Source organism: Pongo pygmaeus, chromosome 6 (assembly GCF_028885625.2).
Source record: "Pongo pygmaeus isolate AG05252 chromosome 6, NHGRI_mPonPyg2-v2.0_pri, whole genome shotgun sequence".
NCBI lineage: Eukaryota > Metazoa > Chordata > Mammalia > Primates > Hominidae > Pongo > Pongo pygmaeus.
Genome location: NC_072379.2, coordinates 59,690,791 through 59,716,996, shown reverse-complemented (window position 1 = coordinate 59,716,996; position 26,206 = coordinate 59,690,791). Strand labels below are relative to the sequence as shown.

The window sequence follows — 26,206 nt, the reverse complement described above, 5'->3', positions numbered from 1 at the left end:
TATCCTTCAAACACAAAGGAGAAATAAGACTTACCCAGACAAACAAAAGCTGAGGAATTTCATCAACACCAGACCTGTCCTACAAGAAATGTTAAAGGGAGTACTTAAATCAGAAAGAAAAGGACATTAATGAACAATAAGCAATCACCAGAATAGTAAGTACACAAAAAAACACAGAATATTATAACACTGTAACTGTTATACTCTTATGCTAAGAGACTAAATGATGAACCAATCAAAAATAGTAACTACAACAACTTTTCAAGACATAGTGCAATTTTTTATATATATATATATATATATATATATATATATATATATATATAAACAACTGGCTCAGCACAATGGCTCATGCCTGTAATCCTAGCACTTTGGGAGGTCAAGGAGGGTGGATCACTTGAGGCCAGGAGTTCAAGGCCAGCCTGGGCAACATGGCAAAACCCTGTCTCTCCAAATAATTTTAAAAAATAAGCTGAGTGTGGTGGTGTGCACCTGTGTGGTCTCAGCTACTAGGGAGGATGGGGTGGGAGAATTGCTTGAGCCTTGGAGGCAGAGGTTGCAGTAAGTCAAGATCACGCCATTACACTGTAGCCTGGGCAACAAAGCAAGACCCTGTCTCAAAAAAATAAATAAATATAAACAACAAATAGTTAAAAAGTGGGGAGATGAAGTTAAGCCATAGAGTTTTTATTAATTTTCTCTTTTTTTTTGAAATGGAGTCTCACTCTGTCACCCAGGCTGGAATGCAGTGGCACGATCTCAGCTCACTGCAACCTCCGCCTCCCAGATTCAAGAGATTCTCCTGCCTCAGCCTCCCAAGTAGCAGGGATTACAGCTGCACACTACCATGCCTGGCTAATTTTTGTATATTTTAGTAGAGCCGGGGTTTCGCCATGTTGGTCAGGCTGGTCTCAAATCCTGACCTCAAGTGATCTGCCCACCTCAGTCTCCCAAAGTGCTGGGATTATAGGAGTGAGCCATCACACCCAGCCTATTAGTTTTCTTTTTGCTTGTCTGCTTATTTATGCAAACACTGTTAAATTTTTATCAAGCTAAAATAAATGGGTTAATAAGATAGTATTTGCAAACCTCATTTTAACCTCAAACCAAAAAACATACAATGGGTACACAAAATATAAAAAATAAGAGCCCAAATCATATCACCAGATAAAATCACCTTCACTAAAAGAGGAAGGAAAGAAAGAAGGAAGAGAAGACAACAAAACAACCAAACTACAAATAGCAAAATGATAGCAGTAAGTCCTTATTTATTATAATAACATTGAATGTAAATGGACTAAACTGTCTTATGAAAATACGTACACTGGCTAGATGAAAAAATAAGACCCATCGATCTGTTGCCTACAAAAAAACAAAACAACAGCAACAAAAAACACTTCACCTGTAAAAACACACATAGACTAAAAATAAAGGGATGGAAAAAGATATTCCGTGACAATGGAAACTAAAAAAGAACAGGAGTTGCTACACTTATATCAGACAAAATAGATTTTAAGACCAAAACTCTAAGAAGAGACAAAGAAAGCCACTATACAATGAGAAAGGAGTCAACTCAGCAAAATAATATAACAATTTTAAATATATATGCACCCAACAGTGAAGCACCCAACAGTGAAGCACCCAGATATATAAAGAAAATACTAGTGGTAAAGAGAGAGATACACCCCAACACAATAATAGCTAGAGACTTCAACGCCCCACTTTCAGCATTGAATAGATCTTCCAGACAAAAATTCAACAGACACCATTAGTCTTACTCTGCACTAGAGACCAAGTGGATCTAATAGATATTTACGGAACACTTCATCCAACAGCTATAGAATACACATTCGTTTCCTCAGCACATGGATCGTTCTCAAGGATAGAGTATATGTTAGGTCACAAAACAAGTCTGAAAACATTCAAAAATTGAAATAATATCAAGCATCTTCTCTGACAACAGTGGAATATAACTAGAAATTAATAACAAGAGAAATTTTGGAAACTATACAAATGCATGGAAATTAAACAATATGCTCCTGAATGACCAGTGGGTCAATGAAGAAATTTTAAAAAATTGAAAAATTTCTTCAAACAAATGATAATGGAAAAACAAAATACTAAAACCTCTGGGATACAGCAAAAGCAGTACTGAGAGGGAAGTTTATAGCTATAAGTTTATAGCTATCAAAAAACGGCAAAAACCTCAAATAAATAATCTAGTGATGCATCTTAAAGAAATAGAAAAGCAAGAGTAAGCCAAACCCAAAATTAGTAGAAGAAAAGAAATACTAAGGACCAGAACAGAAATAAATGAAATTGAGATGAAGAAAAAAAATACAAAAGGTCAATAAAACAAAAAGTTGGTTTTTTAAAAAGTTAAACAAAATTGACAAACCTCTAGCCAAATTAAAAGACAGAAAATCCAAATAAATAAAATCAGAAATGAAAAAGGAGACATTTACAACTGATACTGCAGAAATTCAAAGTATCATCAGTGGTTACTACAAGCAACTATATAACAATAAATTGGAAAATCTAGAAGAAATGGACAAATGTCTATATACATAAAACCAACCAAGACTGAATCAGAAAGAAATCCAAAACCTAAACAGACCAAGAACAAGTAATGAGATCGAAGCCATTATAAAAAGTCTTCCAGTAAAGAAAAGCCCAAGACCTGATGGCTTCACTGCTGAATTCTACCAAACATCCAAAGAAGAACTAATACCAATCCTTCTCAAATTATTCCAAAAAATAGAAGAGAAAGTAATACTTCCAAATTCATTCTACAAGGCCAATATTACCCTGATACCAAAACCAGACAAAGACACATCAAAAAAAGAAAAACTACTGATGAATATGGATGCAAAAATCCTCAAGAAAATACTAGCAAACCGAATTCAACAATACATTAGAAAGATCACTCATCATGGCTAAGTGGAATTTATCCCTGGATGCAAGAATGGTTCAACACATGCAAATCAATCAATGTGATACATCATATCAACAGAATGAAGGATAAAAACCACAGGATTATTTCAATTGATCCTGAAAAAGCATTTGACAAAGTTCAACGTCCCGTTATGATAAAATCCCTCAAAAACCTGGGGATAGAAGGAACATATCTCAACATAATAAAAGCTACATATGACAGATCCACAGTATCATACTGAATGGGGAAAAATTGAAAGCCTTTCCTCTAAGATCTGGAATATGGCAAGGATGCCCACTGTCACCACTGTTATTTAATATAGTACTGGAAATCCTAACTAGAGCAATCAGACAAGAGAAAGCTATAAAGGGCATCCAAATTAGAAAGGAAGAAGTCAAATTATCCTTGTTTGCAGATGATATAATCTTATATTTGGAAAAACCTACTAAAGACTCCATAAGAAAACTATTAGAACTGAGAAACAAATTCAGTAAATTTGCAAGATACAAAATCAACACACAAAAATCAGTAGCATTTCTATATGCCATAGGTGAACAATGTGAAAAAGAAATTTAAAAAGTAATCCTACTTATACACATAAAATTAAATACCCGGAAATTTACTTGGCCAAAGTGAAAGATCTCTATAATGAAAACTACAAAATACTGAAAGAAATTGAAGGGGACACCAAAAAATGGAAAAATATTCCATGTTCATGGATTGGAAGAACCAATATTGTTACAACGTCCATACCACCCAAAGCAATCTACAGATTCAATGCAATTCCTATAAAATACTAATGATATCCTTCCCCAGAATAAAAAAAAATTCTAAAATTTATATAGAACCACAAAAGTCCCAGAATAGCCAAAGCTATCCTAAGCAAAAGGAACAAAACTGGAGGAATTACATTACCTGACTTTGAATTATACTACAGAGCTATAGTAACCAAAACAGCATGGTACTGGCACAAAAAAAGGCAATAGCCCTATGGAACAGAATAGAGAACCCAGAAACAAATCCACACGCCTAGAGTGAAGTCATGTTTGACAAAAGTACCAAGAGCATACACTGGGGAAAAGACAGTCTCTTCAATAGACGGCACCGGGAAAACTGGATATCCATATGCAGAAGAATGAAACTAGACCCCTATCTCTCACCATATAAAAAAAATCAAATAAAAAGAGTGGATTAAAAGACTTAAATCTGGCTGGGCAAGGTGGCTCACACCTGTAATCCCAGCACTTTGGGAGGCCAAGGCAGGTAGGTCACTGGAGGTCAGGTGTTCAAGACCAGCCTGGCCAACATGGTGAAACTCTGTCTTTACTAAAAATCCAAAAAAATTAGCTAGGCATGGTGGTGGGCACCTGTAGTCCCAGCTACTTGGGGGGCTGAGGCAGGAGAATTGCTTGAACCCAGGAGGCAGAGGTTGCGGTGAGCCAAGATTGTGCCACTGCACTCCAGCCTGGGTGACAGAGTGAGTCTCTGTCTCAAAAAAAAAAAAAAAAAAAAACTTAAATCTAAGACCTGAAACTATGAAACTGCTTCAAGTCAAAATTGGAGAAAATCTCTAGGACACTGGTCTGGGCAAAAATTTCTTGAGTCCCACAAGTACAGGCAACCAAAACAAACATGGACAAATGAGATAACATCAAGTTAAAAAGCTTCTGCACAGCAAAGAATACAATCAGCAAAATGAAGAGACAACTCACAGAATGGGAGAAAATATTTGCAAAACACTCCTCTGATAGGGGATTAATAACCAGAATATATAAGGAGCTCATACAACTCTATAGGGAAAAAAATCTAATAACCCAATCAAAAAATGGGCAAAACACTTGAACAGACATATCTCAAAAGAAGACATACAAATGGCAAAGAAGCATATGAAATGGTGCTCAACATTACTGATCATCAAAGAAATGCAAATCAAAACTATAATGAGATACCATCTCACCCCTGTTAAAATGGCTTATATACAAAAGACAGGCAATAACAAATGTTTGTGAGGATGTGGATAAAAGGGAACCCTTGTATTCTGTTGGTGGGAATGTAAATTAGTACAATCACTAGGGAGAATTTGGAGGTTCCTCAAAAAACTGATCATTGAGCTACCATAGGATCCAGCAATTCCACTGCTGGGTATATCCCGCAAAGAAAGGAAATCATTATATCCAAGAGATATCTGCACTCCTATGTTTGCTGCAGCACTGTTTACAATAGCTAAGATTTGGAAGCAACCTAAGTGTCCATCAACAGATGAATGGATAAAGAAAATGTGGTACTTGGCCAGGCACAGTGGCTCACGCCTGTAATCCCAGCACTTTGGGAGGCTGAGGCAGGTGGATCACGAGGTCAGGAATTTGAGACCAGCCTGGTCAACATGGTGAAACCCCGTCTCTACTAAAAATACAAAAATTAGTAGCCAGGCATGGTGGCGCATGCTTGTAATCCCAGCTACTCGGGAGGCTGAGACAGGAGAATTGCTTGAACCCAGGAGGCAGAGGTTGTGGTGAGCTGAGATCACACCATTGCACTGCAGCCTGGGCAACAAATGTGAAACTCCATCTCAAAAAAAAAGAAAGAAAAAAGAAAATGTGATACTTATACACAATGAAGTACTATTCAGCCATAAAAAAGGATGATAACAAGTCATTTGCAACATGGATGGAACTGGAGATCATTATGTTCAGGAAAACAAGCCAGGCACAGAAAGACAAACATCGTATGTTCTCACTTATTTGTGGGATCTAAACATCAAAACAATTGAACTCATGGACACAGTAGAAAAATGGTTGCCAGAGGCTGGGAAAGATAGTGGGGGAATGGGGGGAAATGAGGATGGTTAATGAGTGCAAAAAAAATGGAACAAATGAATAAGACCTACTATTTGATAGCACAACAGGGTGACTGTAGTCTATAATAACTTAAATGTATATTTTAAAATAACTTATGAAGTGTATTGTATTGTTTTTAACTCAAATAACAAATGCTTGAAGGGATGGATTTTTAATCTCATCCACTGGGGAAAAAATTTCACAAAATTAAATAAGTATGAAATACATTTAAATAAGTATTTAAAGGGTGTTTGTATAAGTTTGTAGCATTTATGTTTCTGAAATTATTAAAACTTAAAACTACACTAAGACTTTTGGGACACTGTGTTTTACCTGTACAATCCTGGTCATGGATGTATGGGTACACTACACAACTACACAATTTTTTTTTTGTTTTGAGATGGAGTGTTGCTCAGTTGCCCAGGCTGGAGTGCAGTGGCGCAATCTTGGCTCACTGCAACCTCTGCCTCCAGGGTTCAAGCGATTCTTGTGCCTCAGTCTCCCAAGTAGCTGGGATTACAGGTATGAGCCACCAGGCCTGGCTAGTTTTTTGTATTTTTAGTAGAGATGGGTTTTCGCTATTGATATGGTTTGGCTGGGTCTCCACCCAAATCTCATCTTGAATTGTAGCTCCCATAATTCTCTTGTGTAGTGGGACGGACCCAGTGGGAGCTAACTGAATCATGGGGGTGGTTTCCCCCATACTGTTCTCGTGGTAGTAAATAAGTCTCACAAGAGCTGATGGTTTTATAAGAGGAAACCCCTTTCACTTGGCTCTCATTCTCTTCTCTTGTCTGCTGCCATGTGAGACGTGCCTTTCACCTTCTGCCATGATTGTGAGGCCTCCCCAGCCACCTGGAACTGTGAGTCCATTAAACCTCTTTCTTTTGTAAATTGCCCAGTCCTAGGTATGTCTTTATCAGCCCATTAAAATGGACTAATACAGCTATGTTGGCCAGGCTGGTTTCAAACTCTTGGCCTCAAGTGATCTGCCTGCCTCAGCCTCCCAAAGTGCTGAGATTACAAATGTGAACCACTGTACCCAGTCTACACAATTCTTTGGACTCTTTTGGACATTTGAAATTTTTCACAATAAAATATTCGAAAAAATTCAGGTCAAGAGATATAATTTAATTATGAGAAATTAATAAAGATATATGAAAAAGGCTAAGCATAGAAGCAAAGTGATTATCAACATTATTATACCCAAGACAAATTCTTGCTACAGTTTAGTCCTCCTTTCAGGAACTCTTTTCCAAGATCTATATTTATGACCAAGAAGTGTGTCTTATATCCAGGAAGCTTTTTTTTTCTTTCTTTCTTTTTGCCTTAAAGAATGACTGCAACACTTCCTAAGATGCTTGGGCATGTTAGATAGCTACTTTGTGAACTCATTCAGCTGTTCGTCATGTATTCAGTAAGTATTTCCTATGTGCCAGGCACAGTACACAGCAGTGGAGATACAATCATAAAAAACACAATCTTTAACCAACTGACTTTATAGTCTAGCTAAAGAGAGAGAGGAGGGCAGAAAAATAGAGTCTTATGACAAAGTGTGAAGTGCTATATAGCATGTTCAGCATTATAGCACTATCGTATTATAGCATATTATGGAACCACAAAAGAATAGAATGCAATTCAACCTTACAAATACAATAATGGCCTCCCTGAATAAGTGAGAGGTGTTAGCGGTGGGGAGAAGGTATAGAAATTAACCAGGTAAAGAGGGGATTGATGAATGTCTCAATTAGAGGGAATCCCACAGGCAAAGTCTCAGAGGTGCCTGGTAATATGGTACATCTGAGAAAGAACAAGGAACTACTGGTGAAAGCAAGTAGATGTCTGGAATAGGATGCTGATGCCCTGGTAAGAGAAGAAATTTAAGACATTCACAAAAGTAATCCATTCCCAGCTGAAAGTGGAAAAAAAGCCAATGTATTTATCTGATTATTTCAGTTAAAAATAAAGGTTTTTTAAATTTTATTTGGCTTCACTTTATGAACGCTTTGAAACAAAATTTTAAAGTTTGAATTATCCAAATTCAGTATAATTGCTTTAACTTGCTATTGCATTCTGCAAATGGGAAAACAGGGTGAATGATGAAAACCACGAAATACACACATGGATGACATGGATACACAATGAGTGAGGTACACAAGGAAACTTTTTACCAGTGATCCTCAAACTTCAGTGAGCACAAGTGGACTACTTTAAAAGCCATTTTCTATCTTTCATCCTTGAGACTCTGACTTAAGAGATCTGTGGTGGAGTCCAGGAATCTGAATTTTTAACAAGACCACAAGTGATTCTTTTAACTATTTGCAATAGAAATTTTAAACCTAAACTAAATTAGAGAGAATACTATAACATTACCCACATACTCCTCACCCACCTTCCATAAATAAACATATGGCCAGTCTTGTTTCATCTACATTGCCACTCATTTACCCTTCATCCTAATTTATTTTTAAAATAATCCCAAATATCTTGACATTTTATCCACTAACACTTCAGTTTGCATCTCTAAAAAGGATGAATATTTTTAGCATTATCACAATACAATAATCACACCTAAAGACCCAAAGTGATCCTAATGTAACTGGTCCAGTCTCAGAAAAACTGGACTTGAGAAAGAGGGTAACAAGTCAGTGTCTAAGTGGACTACTTGGGAAGACATAATTTAATTTAGTTCATCATAGATTCAAACTCTTTGTTCAAGAACAAGCAAGCTATTCAGTTATGTTTCTGAATCTGTTACCTTAAATATTCAAAAAATGTATTTACGGAAAGCATAAAATTAACATACTGAATTGAATTTAAAAAAAAAACTTTTTCAGGGTTAGTGATCAAAATTTTTAAGGAAAAAGAAGTTGCTTTGTTAAATACATTTTCACACCTTATCAAACCTCAAAGAGGAAAGAACAAATTGCTCAATTTGCTTTTTCCTCCAGAGTTACTTGGATTTCACAGTTTAAAAATATTTTTCTCAATGAACCTCAGAAAAGTTTCTCAGAGTAATGAAGAACACAAAATGTGCCCTGATAACTTCCTCACAATTTAATTAACTCCAAATGCTAAAGAATCTTGCTATTTATAATTATATCCATAGAATACAATTTGAATATCAAGGTTAGAGAAATCTGATTCCTTCAGTCATACTTCAGCTCCTTTATCTGCTTTATCATCCCCACTCAGAACCAATATTTATAAAGTTCAAGTCAGTATTTCCTTGACATTTTTATCTCCTTTCATCTGTTGCTTTAAAAACAAAAGAGAACAAAACTTAATACAGAAAAAAGAAAGGAGAAGCAGCTGTAATGCTGAGCAGAAGAGGCAGGAACCAGAGCTCGAGCACTAGATGGGTGGGCACCATGGCTGGGATCATCACCATGGAGGAAGTGAAGTGCGAGATCCAGGTTCTCCAGCAGCAGGCAGATGATGCAGAGGAGAGAGCTGAGCGCCTCCACTGAGAAGTTGAGGAAGAAAGGTGGGCCGGGAACAGGCTGAGGCTGAGGTGGCCTCCTTGAATCGTAGGATCCAGCAGGTTGAAGAGGAGCTGAACCATGCTCAGGAGCGCCTGGCCACTGCCCTGCAAAAGCTGGAAGAAGCGGAAAAAGCTGCCGATGAGAGTGAAAGAGATATGAAGGTTATTGAAAACCAGGCCTTGCTGAGGCCGGGGAATGGCGTGACCCCCGGGAGGCGGAGCTTGCAGTGAGCCGAGATCGCGCCACTGCACTCCAGCCTGGGCAACAAAGTGAGACTCCGTCTCAAAACAAACAAACAAATAGAACCAGGCCTTAAAAGATGAAGAAAAGGGCCGGGCGCAGTGGCTCAAACCTGTAATCCCAGCACTTTGGGAGGCCAAGCCGGGCGAATCACGAGGTCAAGAGATTGAGATCATCCTGGCCAACATGGTGAATCCCTGTCTCTATTAAAAATACAAAAAATTAGCTGGGCGTGGTGGCACACGCCTGTAGTCCCAGCTACTCGGGAGGCTAAGGCAGGAGAATCGCTTGAACCCAGGAGGCGGAGGTTGCAGTGAGCTGAGATCGCGCCACCGCACTCCAGCCTGGCGAGACAGTGAGACTCCGTCTTAAACAAACAAACAAAAAGATGGAACTCCAGGAAATCCAACTCAAAGAAGCTAAGCATATTGCAGAAGAGGCAGATAGGAAATATGAAGAGATGGTTCATAAGTTGGTGATCATTGAAGGAGACTTGGAATGCACATAGGAACGAGCTGAGCTGGCAGAGTCCCACTGCCAAGAGACAGATGAGCAGATCAGACTGATGGACCAGAACCTGAAGTGTCTAAGTGATGCTGAAGAAAAATACTCGCAAAAAGAAGACATATATGAGGAAGAGATCAAGATTCTCACTGATAAACGCAAGGAGGCAGAGACCCATGCTGAGTTTGCTGAGAGATTGGTAGCCAAGCTGGAAAAGACAACTGATGACTTGGAATATAAACTGAAATGCAACAAAGAGGAGAAACTCTGTACACAAATGATGCTGTACCAGACTCTGCTTGACCTGAATGAGATGTAGAACACCCCAGTCCTACCCTGCTGCTGCTCCTCCCTTTGTCCCTGACTCCGCCTGAGGCCCGCCTGCCCGAAGCTGATCTTTAACTGAGGGCTGATCTTTAATTTGGGGGCTGCTTTCTACTTTCGCGGCCCCCTCCTCCCCTGTTTCTTTTTTGCCAAACTGTCTCTGCCTCTTCCTGGAAATTCCAGCTGGGCTAAAGGCTGAGCACCTTTGGAAACAACATTTAAGGGAATGTGAGCACAATGCATAGTGTCTTTAAAAGCATGTTATGATGTGCACATTTTGTAATTACCTTTTTTGTTGTTTTGTGGCAACCATTTGCAAAACATTCCAAATAATTCCACAGCTCTGAAGCAGCAATCTAACCCCTTTCTCACTTTCGGAAGGTGACTTTTCAGCTAAATGCATATTGCCCTCTCCATAGAGGAGAGGAAAAAGTATAGGCCTGCCTTACTGAGAGCCAAACAGAGCCCAGGAAAAGACTCCACTATGAGAAACCTCGTTGCTCTGTACAAAATACCAGCCAAACCAGAAAGGTGATTCCAGGAGGAGTTAGCCAGACAACAACAAAAAACAAAAAAGATATTTTAAAGCTGAAAACCTGGCTGGGCGCCGTGGCTCATGCCTGTAATCCCACCAGTTTGGGAGGCCAAGGCAGGTGGATCACGAGGTCAGGAGTTTGAGACCAGCCTGACCAACATGGTAAAACCCCGTCTCTACTAAAAATACAAAAATTAGCCAGGCGTGGTGGCGTGTGCCTGTAATCCCAGCTACTCAGGAGGCTGAGGCAGGAGAATCACTTGAACCCAGGAGGCAGAGGTTTCAGTGAGCCTAGATCATGCTACTGTACTCCAGCCTGGGCGACAGAGCGAGACTCTGTCTCAAAAAAAACAAAGAAAGATATCTTTGGACAACGTTATTTCAATTTTTTTTCATTAGAAGTGACCAAATTAAGATGGTAAGACCTCTGAGACCAAATTTTTGTCCTCCCAACTGCTTACAGAATGGATCACGTGCCCCTTAGGTTGCGGTGACTACTTAATTGCTTTCCTACCTTCTTGAAAGAAAGATTATGTTTTTGCCACTGATTTAGCCATGTGAAACTCATCTCATTAGCCTTTCCTGGGTTTGAAGCTGCTATCTCTAAAAGTGCCATCTCATCATGCTTTGTATCAGTCAGTGCTGGAGAAACCTTGAATACCTTATATATGAAACTTTTTTTAAATTTTGTATTATTTTGAAACTTTGCTTCCTTGGGTTTGTGGCACCCTGACCACCCCCATCTGGCTGTGACAGCCTCTGCAGTCCGTGGGCTGGCAGTTTGCTGATCTTTTTCAAAGTTTCTTTCCCTACCCAGTCCCCATTTTCTGGTAAGGTTTCTATGAAGTCTGTTAGGTGTACATCCTGCAGCTTATTGGCTTAAAATGAACTCTCCTTCGATGTGGTCTCTTTGGGGCCGATTGGGAGAAAGAGAAATAAATAGTGCAACTGTTTTGATACTGAATATTGATAACTGTCTTTCTGAAATAAAAAACCAGTCCCTCCAAAACAACACTTGAGTTTATAGCTGAATATCAGAAGCAATATTAAGTTTTCTTTCTTAACCACGCAGATCAGAAAATCCTTTACAACATTAACATTTTAAAATATCAGGCTGAGCACAGGGGCTCTCGCCTGTAATCCCAGCACTTTGGGAGGCCAAGATGAGAGGATCGCTTAAGCCCAGAAGCTCAAGACCAGCCTGGGCAACATAGGGAGACCCCATTTCTACAAAAAATAAAAAATTAGCTAGGTGTGGTGGCATGCAACTATGGTCCTAGCTACTTAGCATGCTGAGATGGGAGGATCGCTTGAGCCAAGGAAATTGAGGCTACAGTGAGCCATGATGATGCCACTGCACTCCAGCCTTGGCAACAGAGTGTGACTCTACTCATCTCAAAAAAACAAAACAAAACAAAAAAAACTTATATTTCACTGTCAATCCCTAAAATCACATTTGTGTAACACTGGTGTAAATTATATATTTGCGTTTTTCAGCTATATTCCATTTTTTAAAGTACAGTGATGATGTGTGATAGCTTACAAGCTATTTCTTATTTATCAACAGTATAAAACCATGAATCCATATCAAAACTATGACATAAAATCCTACATATGTGATTATTAACCTTAGAATGCCTAAGATGAAACTGTTCCTTGATACTGTCATCAAAAGAAGCATTTAATAAAGTACTAAACATCATATGTTTAAGGTATTTAATTTCTTTTTTAAACTCTTTACCCTTTGCTGAGGTTTTTTTATTTGACATGTGTCCAAGGTAAAAAGACAAATCTACTCTTTTGCTCTTTGATAAGGTGTCAGAGCTTACTTAAAGGTTTAGGAATAGAGTTGTTGAACTAATTTTTTTCTACTGCAAGTTATATATGAGAATTGGTAGCAGTCTGTTGAAAGAAGTTTACCTGTGGTTAATAGTGCTTATCTCACTTCTATCTATCATGCCATCAATTTCTTTACTACAACAGTTTACCTTTGGGCAGCTCATACACCAGCTGTCAATCTATCCTCACCCCGAGACTTTGCAGTAAACCAAGCTCAGGTGTGTTGAGGTTTCACCATGCTAGTTGTTTTCCTTCTTTCTCCAACTAGAACAGGTGTAGTCAAAATGCAAGCCTCTGGCAATCCAGATGTGCCCCATCACAAGGCAGAGCCAGAACTTTTTCATTCCTGCCTCCCAGATCACAACTTCGTATCTGGAGATTTTCTAGATGTTGCTTCTTGTCTTAATTTTACCTTTCCTGCCCCTTTACTGAAGCATTTTAAGTGGTAGCTTTAAAAAGACTAAAAAACTCCAATGTCCATCTATGAAGGACTGGTCCAGTAAAGTATACTCCACAAAATGAATTACTATACCTTGTAAAAAATGAGAAAGGAAAAAATGAAAATGCTCTCTAAGTAGTAATATGGAAAGATTTCCAAGATGCAATAAGTTAAAAAAGTAAGATGCAGAATAGTATTACCTTTTGTGTTAAAAAAATCATAATTGCTTCAATATTCATAAAGAAACTCGCCGGGTGCAGTGGCTCATGCCTGTAATCCCAGCACTTTGGGAGGCCGAGGCAGGCAGATCACGAGGTTAACAGATCGAGACCATCCTGGCTAACACGGTGAAATCCCGTCTCTACTAAAAATACAAAAAATTAGACAGCCGTGATGGCGGGCGCCTATAGTCCCAGCTACTCGAGAGGCTGTGGTAGGAGAATCGCTTGAACCTGAGAGGCGGAGCTTGCAGTGAGCCGAGATCGCGCCATTGCACTCCAGCATGAGCGACAGAGCAAGACTCAGTCTTGAAAAAAGAAAAGAAACTCTGAAAAGATAGAATACAAACTAAGAATTCTGATTTTTGGGGTTGGGGTGTTTAGGAACTAAGCATGATGGAAGGAGTGGAAAGGAGAATTTTCATGACGTGCCTTCTTATTCTTTTTATTTTTGAACTGTATTGCCTATTCAAAATATTCATTTTAAAAAGAAAGAGATAATAGCTTAATTCAGTGCAAGGAGACTAAAAGAAAGAAGAACTATACTAAGTAAGAAAGTCTCATTCTTACTCAGGCTATTGGCACTATAGTTTGGGGGAAAGAATAAATTATCAGGAAACTGAAAAATAAAATTTAGAAAATCACCAGTAAAAGCAGCTAGGACTGGTTCTGGTTGAAGGACAGGCTAAAAGACAAAAACATTATCTACCAATCTTATGGCTTTGCTGATTCATCTATGTTTTAACAGTGAGCAAAAAGTATTTTGAAGACAAATAACATTACAGCAGGATCAAATGCTCTCTCCTTAAGCATTTTCTTCAGTTTTCTAAAAGATATCCCATGTGCTGCTTCTCTCACATCCCAGATTACAAAGGCAGCATGGTGAAGAGGGAAGCACTGGAGCCCTGGTGCAATGCTGACTAGCCTCAGTTCCAGCTTTACCACTTAGGTGCTGTATGGCCTGTGCACATTATTTAACCACATGGTGCTTTGTTTCTTCACCTGTACAGTGGAGATAAGAAGAGTATCTACCTCATAAGGTCACTGTGAGGACTAATCAAGTTAATACACCAAAACATGTAGAACAGCGCCTGGCTCACAGTAAGAACTCTGCAAATGTTTGCTCTTTTACTTGCTCTTCAACTGTTTGGCTGTTTGTCTTTCTTTAAAAGTGCAGCCTCCAAGGCCTAAAACTTACCCTTTCCACTTCCCATTAACCCTTGTTCTTTTTTTTTCTCCATTTTCCTTCTACTTTTCTTTTTTAAAGAGGGATACAATCAGTCACTAAAATACTCCCACAGCATTTTTGAGACAAGATCATCTCAAAGAAAAATATTCATAAAGGAAATAGAAAGTGTGGTGTTTGCCAGAAAAATTCAGAATTTAAAACATTGGCATAAAGATAATTCCTTACATTTGTATATCACTCTATATAGTGATATAGGTTGTCTCATTTGATCCTTACAACAACCCTTTGAGACCGTTAGGGCAGTAAAAGAATACAAGGCAAATGAGATTAAAAGGGTTGCCTGAGGCTAAATTGCATATTTCAGGTTAGTGACAATATCTGACCAGCTCAGTTCAACAACAATTTATTGAACACCTGCCACAGCTTGGCCACTTGTGCTGACCTCCAAATTCCAAATGCTCTCTGCTACAAAGAGTTTACATGGTATAAAACACCTCTCAAGAGCTTCACTCAACTTGATAATCATGCTACTTAAAAGCTACTATAGGCCAGGCACAGTGGCTCATGCCTGTAATTCCAGCATTTTGGGAGGCCGAGGCAGGCAGATCATGAGGTCAGGAGTTTGAGACAGCCTGACTAATATGAGTAAAACCCCGTCTCTACTAAAAATACAAAATTTAGCCGGGTGTGGTGGCACGGGCCTGTAATCCCAGCTACTCAAGAGGCTGAGACAGGAGAATTGCTAGAACCCAGGAGGTGGAGGTTGCGGTGAGCCGAGATAGTGCCACTGCACTCCAGCCTGGGTGACAGGGTGAGACTCCATCTCAAAAAACAAGAAAAGAAAAGAAAAGAAAAAAAGCTACTATAGTATCAGATAGTAGAAAGGAACAGGGATTCCCTGGCAAAAGTATATTGGGCTGCATGATCTTGGGCAAATTACTTAACTACTCTATGCCAGTTTTCTTTTCTTTTTTATTAAATTCTTTTTCTTTTATAGAGATAGGATATCCTATGTTGCCCAGGCTGTTTTCAAACTCCTGGGCTCAAGTGATCCCTCTGCCTCAGCCTCCCAAAATGCTGGGATTACAAGCATAAGCCACCTCAACCACCAGCTAAGCCAGTTTTCTCATACCTAAATATATGTATTATACTTAACACCAGGTGGTTGTAAGGGTTAAATGAGAGAATGAATATAAAATCTGTTGTAAACTGTAACATCCCATCAGGTATTAGTTTTTTTGGTGTTAATCTGATTTAGCAATGGAATGCAAGATGGAACCTAGGTGGGGGGCGGAGGGAAAAAAAAGTCTGATAGGAAAACATCTTTAGGTACTCAGCCCTTAAAAGACCTCCCAGGGAGAGTAGCAAGATTACAAAAACTCACACTGTTTCCCCTGTGGAGGGTACCCACTGAGCTAACAGAGGTAGGCCTCATGGGTCAGCCCCATTCTACCAAATGTATTCTTTCCCATTTGCTCCAGCTGCTGGTAACAGGTACAGAGGGAGCAAACCAGACAGCTGGTGCCACATGAAACAGAAAGAACTGTGCTTCACTGTAACGAAAAAAAAAACAAAACTGTGGGAAATAGTGGAAGAACAAAAATAAGCAGGCAAGTGCTTGGGGCATTTCAGCTGGTAAGTGAGAGAGAGAAGCAGCCCCAAGACAGATGCAATCCACGCCCTCCATCTGTAACCAGAGAGTGGCTCACATGTCAGAAAAAAGTTTGTCCTCCCTTAGGGGAATCTTGAAGGCTGTCAATGTTCTAACCATGAGAAATCAAAAAATCTATACAGAACATTCCAACATGTGCAGGCCTGATAGGTCTCAGAGCAATGTTCTATGGGAGTCTGAGTTTTGCAGGCTTCTCACATGGTGGACTGGGAATGTCAGTGAGAGGCATGCTTTACAAGGGAGGGGAAGTGGTGTCTCAATCTGCTCAGAGACAGGCCCACTACTTAATTTAAGAAGGCAGTAGAAGGCCGGGCGCAGTGGCTCACGCCTGTAACCCTAGCACTTTGGGAGGCCAAGGAGGGCGGATCACCTGAGGTCAGGAGTTCAAAACCAGACTGGCCAACATGGTGAAACCTTGTCTCTACTAAAAATACACAAAAATTAGCTGGGTGTGGTGGTGGGCGCCTGTAATCCCATCTACTCGGCAGCTGAGGCAGGAGAATCGCTTGAACCCAGAAGGTGGAGGTTGCAGTGAGCTGAGGTCACGCCACTGCACTCCAGCCCAGGTGACAGAGTGAGACTCCATCTCAAAAAAAAAAACAAACAAAAAAAGGCAGTAGAACAGGGTGGTTAAGTAAGCCAACTGTCAGTCAAACAACCTGAGTTCAAATCCCAAGTCCACTGCTTAGTTACTTAACCTATATGATTTAGGGTTGCTTAATTTTTCTAAATTGCTTAACTTTAGTAGCAACATTTCCTAACTTTGGTAGCAAAGTTGCTTAACCTGACTAAGCTTCATTTTTTGATCTGTAAAATAGGGGCAAATAGTAGAAGAATGTTGTAATGAATAAGATGCTTGTAAAACAATTAGGAAGTGCCTGGTACAAAGTGAGCAGCCAATAAATGCTGGCTATTTCAGTATTGTTTCAAAAGGCAAGTTTATTAGGTTACCTAGTTCCTAAGGCCTAGAGAATAGGAAGTTAAAAGTGAAAGAAAGTGAAAACGTTTCTGTAGCATCAAACAGTAGCACATTCACTGGCGAGTGAGATAAGTTTCAAATGAAACCTTATGAACTATTTTAGATAAGTTAAACATACACATAGAAAGACAATGACTAAATACTCACATCCCACAACACTAGAATCAGAGCTCTGTTTGGATTCCAGCTCCATCTCTTAATAGCTCTGTGCCCTTGGCTTTACGCCTCTGTTCCACATTTGTAAAATGAGGATGATAACAGTATATACCTCATAATGTTGGAGTAAGGATAAAAATAAATGAGGCAATGCGTGTCTCAGTACAGGCCTTAGTACAGTCATTACCAATGAAAAGTACTTAATAATTAGTAGGTATTGTTTCCTTTATTACCAAAAAAAAAAAAAAATCAGAGGGCTATTTGTTAACCAAATTGAAAGCCTAACTCTCTGAACAGAGAAAGTAAAATATAGTGTTTTTTGAGAATCAATTCTTGCTCTCACCAGAAGTAACTTTTCTATTTGAAGAAAATGTGTCTGTCTTTCCTAGGAAGAACTAATTTACCCAGGGTATCATTAACACTTTTAGATTGGTTCACCCTACAATGTTGCTCTTACTATTGTGCTCTAACTAAACTAAGCAGAAAATTTATCTGAGGTAATTGAAAAATCTGAATTGTCTGAGAACTATGATTAATATTCTGCCCGTATTTATAATTAAGTCATAGCCATAAAATAAGGCAAATGTCTCAAAAAATTCTAGCAAAAATTAAACTATATTTGCTTAAAGATTTATCAGTCTTACAATTCATTCCACATATTTAAAAAGTTTGCCAGTTCAGTAAAATTTAGCAGTAACAAAATAAAATGCATATTAAGGACATCAGAAATTAAAAATACACCCACTCATTCATTCAAAAAACATTTCTGAATGCCTACTATGTGCCAAACACTGCCCTACGTTTTAAATCAAATATACTGTATTTGTTGACTTTTACAAACTTCTTTCATTTATCATTTTCCACATTTCATTCAAACTTTCACATAACCTGATAACACTGCAAACTGTTTAAAAGAGTTAACTATAAAAGCCCTGTCACTTTAAGAATTTGTAATTTTTTCCATTAACATTCCTCTCTGGTTTTATGTACTTGGTCTGTGCTGTGGGATGTAGCATAAATTATCTGCCCTCAGCAAAACGAGCAGCTGAAATGTGAGGCTGCCTGACAGTGCTTGTTAAACCATTAGCTATTGTGAGCACACACTACTAAGGATGTCTGACTCTCATGAGAAGTGTTTAAGTGGTTCAAAATATAGGAGTTTGGTCATGCAGTACAAAAAAAACGAGCCCAGTATTTTAGCACCATGCTTAGGGGTTAATTAATAAAAAGGATGAAAACAATCCTGGGATGTTTATTTTTAAAGAAAAGTATTACAAGTGAACGCTTTGTGATTTACTGAAAGCCAGTAACAGGATAGGATAAAACAATATTTTTAGCAAAATCCTTCTACCACAGTCCAAGAAAATAAGTGTATTTCTTTTTTTTTTTTTTTTTCTTGAGATGGAATCTCATTCTGTCGCCCAGGCTGGAGTGCAGTGGCATGATTTCGGCTTACTGCAACCTCCGCCTCCCGGGTTCAAGCAAGTCTCTGCCTCAGCCTCCAGAGTAACTGGGATTACAGGCACCTGCCACCACACCCAGCTAATTTTTGTATTTTTAGTAGAGTCGGGGTTTCACCATCTTGGCCAGGCTGGTCTTGAACTCCTGACCTCGTGATCCACCCGTCTCGGCCTCCCAAAGTGCTGGGATTACAAGGGTGAGCCACCTCGCCAGCCAAAAATAAGTGTATTTCTAAAACACAAAAGTGGTTGTTTGTTTAACTAAAAATTATTTTTAAAATATTACCTCTTTGGCCGGGTTTGGTGGCTCACGCCTGTAATCCCAGCATTTTGGGAGGCCGAGGCAGGTGGATCACAAGGTCAGGAGTTCAAGACCAGCCTGGCCAAGATGATGAAACCCCATCTCTACTAAAAACACAAAAATTAGCCAGATGTGGTGTCAGGCGCCTATAATCCTAGCTACTCGGGAGGCTGAGTTAGGAGAATCTCTTGAACATGGGAGGCAGAGGTTGCAGTGATCCGAGATGGCACCACTGCACTCTAGCCTAGGCGACAGAGCAAGACTCCGTCTCAAAAAAAAAAAAAAAAAAAAAAAAAAATATATATATATATATATATATATATCCTCTTTTATTCTCCCCACATCCATTTGCTTGCACTATCTGCAATAACCTGCTATACCCCTCCACTGATCCCTTATCTCTGTACCAGGCCTTATGGAAATCCTTTTCAGCTTTGTACAGCCCAACTCAGAAGCACCCCCTCTTCCATATGCCTCATCTGCCACCCCAGAGTGTTTTCACATGGCCCTGGCTGAAAGAGATCTCAGCACCCAGAGAAATCTGGGCACTAATTCATTGTCCTTCTTACCTCTTCTGTGCCTTCTCTTAGGCCATCTTGTTTTATACTTATTGGTGTCTATATCTATCTCGTCAACTCGACTTTGAGTTTATTCATTTTACATTTCACACAATGCCTAGTTCAAATTCTGTTAAGTGTCAGGTGAATAAGCCTGCTTAATACAGCCACACTTTATGTACCTTAATTTCCTCATCTAGCAAGTGAGCCTAATAATATCTGCCCTGCCTAAGCGGAGTTTGTTATGCCATCAAATCAGGTAACATACTTAAAAGTGTTTTTGAAAACTACTGCACATTTGTCTTAGTCCATTCAGGCTATTATTTTTAAAAATACCTTAGACTGGGTAATATACAAAGAAATTTATTTCTCATAGTTCTAGAAGCTGGGAAGTCCAAGATCAAAGAGCCGACAGATTCAGTGTCTGGTGATGGCTTTTTGCTTCACAGATGTGCCTTCTTGCTTAGTCCTCACATAGTGGAAAAGCAAAAAGGCTCCCTCAAGCCTCTTTTATAAAAGCACCAATCCTATTCATGAGGGCAGAGTCCTCATGACCTAATCACCTCCCCAAAGCCCCACTACTTAATATTACTGCATTGGAGATTAGGTTTCAACATACGAATTTGGTGAGGGAACAAAAACATTCAGACCATAGCACATTCTTTGGCAAGCAATTTGGCAATATTTATCGAAAGCTGTAAATCTTTTTATTTTTTCTTTTTTTCTAAGAGACACGGTCAGCCGGACACAGTGGCTCATGCCTATAATCCTAGCACTTTTGGAGGCTGAGGCAGGTGGATCACCTGAGGTCAGGAGTTTGAGACCAGCCTGACCAACATGGCAAAACCCCGTCTCTACTAAAAATACAAAAATCACCCGGGCATGGTGGTGCATGCCTGTAATCCCAGCTACTCAGGAGGCTGAGACAGGAGAACTGCTTGAACCCAGGAGGCGGAGGTTGCAGTGAGCTGAGATCGCGCCACTGCATTCCAGGCTAGGCAACAGAGCAAGACTCTGTCTCAAAAAAAAAAAAAAAAAAAGACAGGATCTCACTCTGTCACCCAGGCTGGAGTACAGTGGTATGATAATAGCTCACTGCAGCTTCAAACTCCCGGGTTCAAGCAATCCTCCCACCTCAGCCTACTGAGTAGCTAGGCCTATAAGCACGCACCATCATGCCTGGCTATTTTTTAATTTTTTTGTAGAGATGGGGTCTCACTATGTTTCCCAGGCTGGTCTTGAACTCCTAGGCTCAAGTGATCCTCCCGCTGTGGCCTCCCAAAGTGCTGGGATTACAGGTATGAGCCACACTGCACCTGGCCTTATTTTTTCTTATTCACTAATTACACTTCCAGTTTTTTATCCTAAGGAAAAAAATGTAAACATGGAAAAATTTTAAGCACAACAATGTTCAGATATTACATCTAATAATAATGAATGTGAAATAATTTAAACATCCAACAAAGGGGAATGGCTAAGTAAATTACTGCATATTGACTTGATGAAACATTATACAACCATTTTTAAATTATAAACATTATTTTAAAAGATGATATAATTACAAAAATGAGGAATGTTTAAGATGAAGTGTTAAAAGAAAAAATGTAGCATCGAAATTGTACATCTATCTTGACAATATATAAAAAAGAAACATCAATTCACCAAAAAAAAAAAAATGATTAGAAGTACACCAAAATGCTAATAAAAGTTATTCCAAGGTAAGAGAATGAGTAGTTTCTTTTCTATATTATTTTATGTTTTCCAAATGTTGTTAAGTACACATTATCTTGAAAATAAAAAGACTCCAGGCATAGTGGCTCACGCCTGTAATCCCAACACTTTGGGAGGCCAAGGCAGGAGGATTGCTTGAGGTCAGGTGTTCAAGACTAGCCTGGGCAATACAGCAAGACCCTGTCTCTTCAAAAAATTTTTTTAATTAGCTGGTTATGGTGGTATGTGCCTATAGTCCCAGCTACTCCGGAGGCTTGAGTCAAGAGGATTGCCTGAACCCAGGAGTTTGAGACTGCAGCAAGCTATGATTATGCCACTGCACTGAAGCCTGGGTGACAGAGCGAGACCTTATCTCTTAAAAAAATTTAAAATAGGACCAGGGGGCAGGCATGGTGGCTCACGCTTGTAATCCCAGCACTTTGGGAGGGCGAGGAGGGCGGATCATGAGGTCAGGAGTTCAAGACCAGCCTGGCCAACACAGTGAAAACCCGTCTCTGCCAAAAATACAAAAATTAGCTGGGCACGGTGGCGGGCACCTATAATCCCAGCTACTCGGGAGGCTGAGGCAGGAGAATCACTTGAATCCAGGAGGTGGAGGTTGCAGTGAGCCAAGATCATGCCACTGCACTCCAGCCTGGGCGACAGAGCTAGACTCAATCTCAAATAAATAAATAAATAAATAGGGCTGGGTGCGGTGGCTCACACCTGTAATCCCAGCCCTTTGGGAGGCTGAGGCAGGTGGATTCGAGACCAGCCTGGCTTACATAGTGAAACCCCATTTCTACTAAAAAAATACAAAAAAATTAGCCAGGTGTGGCAGCACACCTGTATTCCCAGCTACTCAGGAGGCTGAGGCAGGAGAATATCTTGAACTCGGGAAATGGAGGCTGCAGTGAGCTGCGATTGTGCCACTGCACTCCGGCCTGGGTGACAGAGTGAGACTCCATCTCAAAAAAAACCAAATAAATAAACAAATAATAAAAAGAAAGATAAACTTTCAACAGTAATTAAAAAGCTATACAAATACATAAATTTAAGAGCTATGAATATTGTATCTTTGGATTGCATCACTTCACTATTATATAGGCTCTAGGATAGCTCATTTTCTTAAATAAAAATAAACTAACTAAATCAGACTATGTTGTATTTCAGGCAGTACTTCTTAGACAACAAAAATAAAATTTAGGCCAGGCACAGTGGCTCTGTAATCCCAGCACTTTGGGAGGCTGAGGCAGGGGTATCACTTGAGGTCAGGAGTTTGAGACCAGCCTGGCCAACATGGTGAAACCCCGTCTCTACTAAAATACAAAAATTAGCTGGGTGTGGTGGTGCACACTTGTAATCGCAGCTACTTGGGAAGCTGAGGCACAAGAATCACTTGAACCCAGGAGGCAGAGGTTGCAGTGAGCAGAGATGGTGCCACTGCACTCCAGCCTCGGCGATAGAGTGAGACTCTGTATCAAAAATAAATAATTTAATTTAAACCAGATTTCTTTGATCCTAATTTAAAAATAATTTCAATAATTTTAACCAGTGAGTAAAAATGTCACTCCTTTCCTTTTTATTACTCAAATATATTCTCACTCACTGTAAGAACCTGTCTTCTATCTCTATAGGTGTGTCATAAATGCTAATGTTATCTTTAAGAGTATTTCAGAATCCAAAGCTACCTTTTCTTTCACCCACTTCTGAACATTAACCTTCTTAAGTAAAGTTGCTCTGTTTGAAAGAATCATATTTTCCCATGTGTTCAACAAGCCTAAGCATTTTTCTAGATCATCATCAAATGTCAAGGTTCACAAGTTTTTCAAATGTACTTAATGGCACTTAACATTTCCATACTGGGGGAAATTTTTTTTTACAAAAAGAAGAGGGGTGGGGCGTGGTGACTTACCCCTGTAATCCCAGCACTTTGGGACGCCAAGACGGGTGGATTGCTTGAGCCCAGGAGTTTGAGACCAGCCTCGGCAATATAGTGAGACTTTGTCTCTACAAGAAACAATTTAAAAAGTAGCAAAGCACAGTGGCAGGTGACTGTAGTCTCAGTTACTGAAGAGGCTGAGGTGGAAGGACTGTTTGAGCCCAAAAGGTAGAGGCTGCAGTGAGCTGAGATCATGCCACTGCACTCCAGCCTGGGTAACAGAGCAAGACCCTGTCTCAAAAAAAAAGAAGAGGAAGAAAAGAAAATGTCTACTATTTGTCAGAAAATTTCATTCCATAAAGTCATGTTTCTAATGTGAATGATTTTGTGTTACCTTAAATATAAAATTAAAATACTTGTTTTTCATTTTCTGGTACTTTTCATGCACTTTTTAAAATACATCTCTTACTGGAGTTTGCAATTCCCATTCTCTTTCTAGTAATATCTATATTGATTTAATTTACATAGAAATAGTCTTTACCAAGGAGAAAAAAATCTAACTTTTAAATTTATTCCAAACCTAAATCTTCCTTTTAGAGCACTTGAATAAAAAAACTGCCTTATTTGACTATGTCATTGCTCTTTCCCAAGTTAATTTTATGACTATGTCTTTGTATTGAATTTGTTTACTCACATCTAACTGACCCAAATGCCTTATCAAGTGCCCAAATCAGGTCAAGGATAAGAGCTGCTAGTGATGCTATTTTGAGAAGAAACAAAATGTACTGTAATATACCAGTTTCCATTATGCCAAAATGCACCATTTCTTTGGCACATACATGTTATGTTTTACCAGTAAGAGAAACAGTGATGAGCTGAGAAGGTAGTTCATGCATACAGAATGGTTTGACTATTTTGTCTATGGATATTCACTGAAACCTTTCTAAAGTGTGGTTAGTACATGAAAGCATATATTTTGATTTACAAATGCAGAATTTTACTTGCTACCTATAGGTGATCATTAGTCCTTTCAAGGACAGGAAATGTCTTTTTTTTTTTTTAATTGAGATGGAGTTTTGCTCTTTTTGTCCAGGCTGGAGTGCAATGGCGCGATCTCGGCTCACTGCAACGTCTGCCTCCCGGATTCAAGCGATTCTCCTACCTCAGCCTCCCGAGTAGCTGGGATTACAGGCATGCACCACCACGCCCAGCTAGTTTTGTATTTTTAGTAGAGGCAGGGTTTCTCCATGTTGGTCAGGCTGGTCTCGAACTCCTGACTTAAGGTGATCCGCCTGCGTCAGCCTCCCAAAGTGCTGGGATTACAGGCGTAAGCCACCGTGCCGGGCCAAGAAATGTATTTCTTTTACCTTTGTACACTGAGTATCTAGCCCATTGCCTGCACATTGTAGGTGCTTAACAGTGTTTGTTAAACCAGTGATACCACAACACAGTTGACTTATTGAAAAGCAACTGCCAAGTTGTACCATACTGCAACAGGCACTGTGGCTAATTAGCTCAGTTTATTAGTGCAAGGAACTGAGGTCAAGGACTCAATTCCCAAAAGGATCTTTTGGCCTTATTCTAGTCACAATTTCACACCTTGTTCCAACAAGCCATCTCTCCTATGACTGCAAGGAGAACCAGACAAGCAGAGGCAGAAAGAAATAGTTTAACACAATTCATCACCACTCTAATACAGATAATTTAGAAATTAAACAGGTAATAAATGAACTGTGCATCCTTTTGATATGAAAAATTCCAATATTTCGTATGTAAGATTTGGTTATAAGGGTAAAATAAAAAGTTCTGGAGATAATGGTTACAAAACAATGTGTATGATACTAAATTGTACATTTTAAATGGTTAAATGGTAAATTTAATGTTATGCATATTTTACCACAATAAAAAATAAAGTTAAATTATTAAAATGTGAAAAAAAATTATAAGTTAACACAGCTTAAATTAACATCCAGCAACCTCACATGTAAAATAAACAGGTAAAAAATGAAAAAAAAGAGTAAAATAATAACATTAACTGCTGATCCTTAAAGTAATACAAACTAATATAGAAACCCTGTATCATTTTATTATAACTGTAAAGTTTGTCACAGAGTTCTTATGAGGATAATGTCTTCTTGTGATTGCTATAAAAAGTCATTTAATTCAAAGCATTTGGCTAATAAAGGACTTCTTTTTTTTGGACAAGGGAATTTCAATAAAATGCTTTGCAAAATAAAGAAAGAAAATGAATGGATACAAGACATATAGTCTTAAAAATAAAGCTTTTTTCCAAGGACTCTCAAATAACCTTCTATTATGAACAGAGCCTATTTCAGTAGTTTGAACACAGGAGAATTTTAATTTGTTTTCAAGATTTCACTGGCTCTAATGTCTCAGGAAAGTAAGCCAGCTTCTATATACACATTTTCTATATAAGTGGAAATAATACTACTTACTGCTTCATAGGGGGTGCTATGTGAATTAATTGGTTAATGGTCTTAAAGCACTGCCTAAGTACTAAACATTATCATTAGTGTGCATTGTATCTCTCTTTGCAATTATCTGCCACCTTAAAATGCTGTGGCTTGTAAGGGTGCCTCTCTCTTGGAATATTTACGAAAGGTTAAAGAAAGTTCAAGAGGAAAAAAAAAGCATGTAGGCTAAGGTAAGGCAGAAGAAAGGGAAATTCAAAATCTGACACGTTTTATTACATGCTTTTTGTTACATCATATAACATGTTTCTTGAAATTACAGATCATTATGCTAGAAGAAAAAATTTAGTCACACACATTTTGAATTCAAAATATGCTACATAGTTTGAAGAAATCAATCTACAACAGAACTAAGCAAATAAAGTATACATTGCATTAAGATAAAGTTATAATTTATTTTATTATAATTTAATTATTAATCATAATAGTTATATGTTTAATCTTATTAGTTG

General features: G+C 38.9%; 1 pseudogene; it reads left to right on the top strand.

Annotated features, from left to right (window-relative positions):
• Nucleotides 1-9,143: 9,143 nt before the first annotated feature.
• On the top strand, nucleotides 9,144-10,320 carry LOC129041267 (tropomyosin alpha-3 chain-like; annotated as a pseudogene).
• The last annotated feature ends 15,886 nt before the right edge of the window (nucleotides 10,321-26,206 follow it).